Source organism: Arachis stenosperma, chromosome 2 (genome assembly GCF_014773155.1).
Source record: "Arachis stenosperma cultivar V10309 chromosome 2, arast.V10309.gnm1.PFL2, whole genome shotgun sequence".
Classification (NCBI taxonomy): domain Eukaryota; kingdom Viridiplantae; phylum Streptophyta; class Magnoliopsida; order Fabales; family Fabaceae; genus Arachis; species Arachis stenosperma.
Genome location: NC_080378.1, coordinates 16187955 through 16194333, shown reverse-complemented (window position 1 = coordinate 16194333; position 6379 = coordinate 16187955).

Sequence of the window (6379 nt, the reverse complement as noted above, 5' to 3'; positions counted from 1 at the left end):
TTCCATCTCCTCTCCAATCATGATGCTATGAACCATGATGGCCCGATCCATAGTAACTTCAGATCGGTTGCTTGTAGGGATGATGGATCTTTGAATGAACTCCAACCATCCTCTAGCTACAGGCTTGAGGTCCAGTCTTCTTAGTTGGACTGGCTTGCCTTTGGAGTCTACTCTCCATTGGGCGCCTTCCACACATATGTCCATAAGGACTTGGTCCAACCTTTGGTTAAAGTTGACCCTTCTTGTGTAGGGGCGTTCATCACCTTGCATCATGGGTAAGTGAAACGCCAACCTCACATTTTCCGGACTAAAATCCAAGTATTTCCCCCTAACCATTGTGAGATAATTCTTTGGGCTTGGGTTCATACTTTGGTCATGGTTCCTAGTGATCCATGCATTAGCATAGAACTCTTGAACCATCAATAATCCGACTTGTTGCATGGGGTTGGCTAGGACTTCCCAACCTCTTCTTTGGATTTCGTGTCGGATTTCCGGATACTCATTCTTCTTGAGCTTCAAAGGGACCTCAGGGATCACTTTCTTCTTTGCCACAACCTCATAGAAGTGGTCTTGATGGCTCTTGGAGATGAATCTCTCCTTCTCCCATGACTCGGAGGAAGAAGCTTTTGCTTTCCCTTTTCCTTTTCTTGAGGAAACTCCGGTCTTAGGTGCCATTGATGGTGAATGAAAATCAAAAAGCTTAGGCTTTTTACCACACCAAACTTAAAATTTGCTCGTCCTCGAGCAAGAAAAGAAAAGAAGAGTAGAAGAAGAAGAAGAAAATATGGTAGAGAGGGAGAAGAGAGGGTTCGGCTATGTGGGAGAATGTGGGTTTGTGTTGTGTGAAAATGTAAAAGAAAAGAAGGGTATTTATAGGGAGAGGGGAGGGTATAGGTTCGGCCAATTTGGGTGGGAATGGGTGGGAAATTGAATTTGAATTTTTATGGAGGTAGGTGGGGTGTATGGGGAAGAGGAGGTTGATGTGAATGGTGAATGAGGTAATTGGGAGGAGGAATTGAGGTGATTGATGAAGAAGATGTTGGGAATTGTGACATCGGGAATCACATCACAAAAACTAGGATTGGGAAGTAAGGTGGGAATATGTTATGTGGGGATCCTGTGGGGTCCACAGATCCTGAGGTGAGGATCCTGTGGGGTCCACAGATCCTGAGGTGAAAACAAATACCATTCCTTCACCATATAGGCATGTAACATGCCTCCATGCATCATTCTGGCGTTTAAACGCCCTTTGATGCACGTTCTGGGCGTTAAACGCCCATGTGATGCTTGTTTCTGGCGTTGAACGCCAGTTTCAAGCTTGTTTCTGGCGTTCAGCGCCAGATTGTCCTCTATGTGCGCATCCTGGCGTTAAACGCCAGGATGTAGCTTGTTTTGGGCGTTCAGCGCCAGAATGGTGCTCTGTTCTGGCGTTGAACGCCGGTCAGATGCACCTTCTGGGCGTTGAACGCCAGCCCGTGCGTCCTCCAGGGTGAAAATTTTTTTCTTCTGTTTTTGACTCTGTTTTTAATTTTTTTTGATTTTTTTCGTGACTTCTCATGATCATGTACCTAATTCAACACAAAAATAACAACAAAACAAAATAAAATAAATTTAGATAAATAAAATTGGGTTGCCTCCCAACAAGCGCTTCTTTAATGTCAATAGCTTGACAGTGGCTCTCATGGAGCCACAAGGTGATCAGGTCAACTTAAGTGTGATATTCCCAACACCAAACTTCGAGTTTGGATATGGGGTTTGGACACCAAACTTAGAGTTTGGTTGTGGCCTCACAACACCAAACTTAGAGTTTGACTGTGTGGGCTCTTCTTGACTCTGAACTGAGAGAAGCTCTTCATGCTTACTCTCTTTTGTCACAGAGGGATGGCCATGTGCCTGAAACACAAGGTAGTCCCCATTCAATTGAAGGACTAACTCACCTCTGTTGACATCTATCACAACTCCTGCTGTGGCTAGGAAAGGTCTTCCTAGGATGATGCATTCATCATCTTCCTTCCTAGTGTCTAGGATTATGAAATCAGTAGGGATGTAAAGGCCTTCAACCTTTACTAGCACGTCCTCTACTATTCCATAAGCTTGTCTTATGGACTTATCTGCCAATTGTAATGAGAACAAGGCAGGTTGTACCTCTATGATTCCCAGCTTCTCCATTACAGAGAGTGGCATAAGCTTTATTCCTGACCCCAGATCACATAGAGCTTTTTCAAAGCTCATGGTGCCAATGGTACAAGGTATTAGGAACTTGCCAGGATCTTGCTTCTTTTGAGGTAGAGTTCTCTGAATCTAAGTATCTAGTTCACTAATAAGCAAGGGAGGTTCACTTTCCCAAGTCTCATTACCAAACAGCTTGGCATTCAGCTTCATGATAGCTCCTAAGTATTGAGCAACTTGCTCTCCAGTCACATCTACATTCTCTTCAGAGGATGAATATTCTTCAGAGCTCATGAATGGCAGAAGGAGATTTAAAGGAATCTCTATGGTCTCTAGATGAGCCTCAGATTCCTCAGGATCCTTAATAGGAAGCTCCTTCTTGCTTGAGGAACGTCCCAGGAGGTCTTCCTCCCTAGGATTTTCGTCCTCCTCCTCCCTTGTGCATTCGGCCACTTTGATTAAATCAATGGCCTTGCACTCTCCTTTTGGATTTTCTTCTGTATTGCTTGGGAGAATACTGGGAGGAGTTTCAATAACCTTCTTACTCAGCTGGCCTACTTGTGCCTCCAAATTCCTAATGGAGGATCTTGTTTCATTCATGAAACTGAAAGTGGCCTTTGACAGATCAGAGACTATATTGGCTAAATTAGAATTGTTTTGTTCAGAATTCTCTGTCTGTTGCTGAGAAGATGATGGATATGGCTTACTATTATTCAGCCTATTGCGTCCACCATTGTTAAAACCTTGTTGAGGTTTTTGTTGATCCTTCCAGGAGAAATTTGGATGATTTCTCCATGATGAGTTATAGGTGTTTCCATAAGGTTCACCTAAGTAATTAACCTCTGCCATGGCAGGGTTCTCAGGATCATAAGCTTCTTCAGAAGCTGCCTCTCTAGTACTGTTGGATGCATGTTGCAGTCCATTCAGATTTTGAGAGATCATGTTGACCTGTTGAGTCAACACTTTGTTCTGAGCCAATATGGCATTCAGAGCATCAATTTCAAGAACTCCTTTCTTCTGAGGTATGCCATTGTTGACCGAATTCCTCTCAGAAGTGTACATGAACTGGTTGTTTGCAACCATGTCAATGAGTTCTTGAGCCTCTTCAGGCGTTTTCTTCAGGTGAATAGATCCACCTGCTGAATGGTCCAATGACATTTTCGAAAATTCAGAGAGACCATAATAAAATATATCTAATATGGTCCATTCTGAAAACATGTCAGATGGACATCTCTTGGTCAGCTGCTTGTATCTTTCCCAAGCTTCATAGAGGGATTCACCATCTTTTTGTTTGAAGGTTTGAACATCCACTCTCAGCTTGCTCAGCTTTTGAGGAGGAAAGAACTTATCTAAGAATGCAATGACAAGCTTATCCCATGAGTCCAGGCTATCCTTGGGTTGTGAATCCAACCATACTCTAGCTCTGTCTCTTACAGCAAAAGGGAAAAGCAAGAGTCTGTAGACTTCAGGATTAACTCCATTTGTCTTTACAGTGTCACAGATCTGCAAGAACTCAGTTAAAAACTGGTAAGGATCTTCAGATGGAAGTCCATAAAACTTGCAGTTTTGTTGCATTAAAGCAACTAGTTGAGGCTTAAGCTCAAAGTTATTGGCTCCAATGGCAGGAATGGAGATGCTTCTTCCATCAAACTTGGACGTTGGTTTTGTGAAGTCACCAAGCATTCTCCTTGCATTATTATTATTATTTTCGTCTGCCATCTCTTTCTCTTGTTCGAAAATTTCAAGAAGGTCTCTTCTGGATTGTTGTAATTTAGCTTCTCTTAATTTTCTCTTCAGAGTCCTTTCAGGTTCTGGATCAACTTCAACAAGAGTGCCTTTATCCCTGTTCCTGCTCATATAAAAAGAGAAGAGAACAAGAATAGAAAGAGGAATCCTCTATGTCACAGTATAGAGATTCCTTTATGTTAGTAGAAGAAGAAAGGGGTAGAAGAATGGGGATGGAAGGTTTCGGATTTATGGAGGAAGAGAGGTGAAGAGAAGTGTTAGTAATTAATTAATTAAATAGAAGAGGAGAAGAGAAGGAAGAATTCGAAAATAAATTTGAAAAGATGGTTAGTGATTTTCGAAAATTAGAAATAAATTATAATTAAAATTTAAACATGAAACAATTAATTAATTAAAAAGAATTTTTGAAAAAGGGAAGAGATATTTTCGAAAATAGAGGAGGGAAAAGTAGTTAGGTAGTTTTGAAAAAGATAAGAAACAAACAACAAGTTAGTTAGTTGATTGAAAAAGATTTGAAATCAAAATTGAAAAAGATAAGAAGATAGTAAGTTAGATAAGATATTTTGAAATCAAATTTTGAAAAAGATAAAATTTTTGAAAAAGATAAGATAAAAGATAAGATAAAAAAAATTTTAATAAAAAGATATTTTGAAAAAAAAAAGATTTAATTTTTAAAATGACTTAACTAACAAGAAACTACAAGATAAGATTCTAGAACTTAAAGATTGAACCTTTCTTAACAAGAAAGTAACAAACTTCAAATTTTTGAACCAATCACATTAATTGTTAGCTAATTTTCGAAAATTTGATATAAAGATAAGAAAAAGATTTTGAAAATATTTTGAAAAAGATTTTAAAATTTTCGAAATTTATAAAAAAATGAAAAAGATATGGTTTTTGAAAAAGATTTTGAAAAGATAAGATTTTTAAAATTTGAAATTTTGACTTGACTTGTAAGAAACAACTAATTTTGAAAATTTTTTTTGACCAAGTCAACCCAAAATTTCGAAAATTTGGAGGAAAATAAGGAAAAGATATTTTTGATTTTTAAATTTTTTTAAAGAAAAACACAAAAATGACCCAAAACATGAAAATTTTGGATCAAGACATAAGATGCATGCAAGAACACTATGAATGTCAAGATGAACACCAAGAACACTTTGAAGATCATGATGAACATCAAGAACATAATTTTGAAAAATTTTTAATGCAAAGAAAACATGCAAGACACCAAACTTAGAAATTTTTAATGCATGGAAAATAGGAATGCAAAAATGCACATGAAAAACAAGAAATGATATAAAACAAAAAATCATCAAGATCAAACAAGAAGACTTATCAAGAACAACTTGAAGATCATGAAGAACACTATGAATGCATGAAATTTTCGAAAAATGCAAAAAAATTTTTAAAAGCATGCAATTGACACCAAACTTAAAAATTAACACAAGACTCAAACAAGAAACACAAAATATTTTTGATTTTTATGATTTTCTAATTTTTTTGTATTTTTACTAATTATTTTCGAAAATAAAGTTTTGAAAAACGAAAAATAAAAGAAAAATTTTTGAAAAAGATTTTTGAAAAGAAAAGTACCTAATCTGAGCAACAAGATGAACCGTTAGTTGTCCATACTCGAACAATCCCCGGCAACGGCGCCAAAAACTTGGTGGACGAAATTGTGATCACTTGTTATTTGTTTATAAAGGATGTATACTCTTATGGCACTGTTTATTTTCTTCACAACTCCGTTCAACTAACCAGCAAGTGTACTGGGTCGTCCAAGTAATAACCTTACGTGAGTAAGGGTCGAATCCACAGAGATTGTTGGTATGAAGCAAGCTATGGTCACCTTACAAATCTCAGTTAGGCGGATTAAAGGGCAAGTGTGATTATTGGATTGTAAATAAAAGGGAATAATAAAAGGGATAGAAATACTTATGTAGATTCATTGGTAGGAATTTCAGATAAGCGGAATGGAGGTGCTGTAGAGCTCACGGACGCCTGCTCTCCTATTCCTTCTACTCAATCCTTCTTACTCCTTTCCATGGCAAGCTTTGTATAGGGGTTCACCATCAGCTGTGGCTACTTTCAATCCTCTCGGGGAAATATCCTATGCGGCTGTCACTCGCACAGCTAACCAGTCTGGAGGCATCACCCATGGTTGATGGCTACATCCCATCCTCGCAGTGAAAGCTAATGCTCACGCACTCTGTCACAGTACGGCCAATCACCGGTTGGTTCTCTCCCCTACTGGAATAGAATCCATTGATTCTTTTGCGTTGTCACTACGCCCAGCAGGTTACAAGTTTGAAGCACGTCACAGTCATTCATTACCGGAATCCTACTCGGACACCACAGACAAGGTAGACTTTCCGGATTCCCAGGATCCTACTCGGAACACCACAGACAAGGTTGGACTTTCCGGATCCTCATAAATGCCGCCATCTATCTAGCTTATACC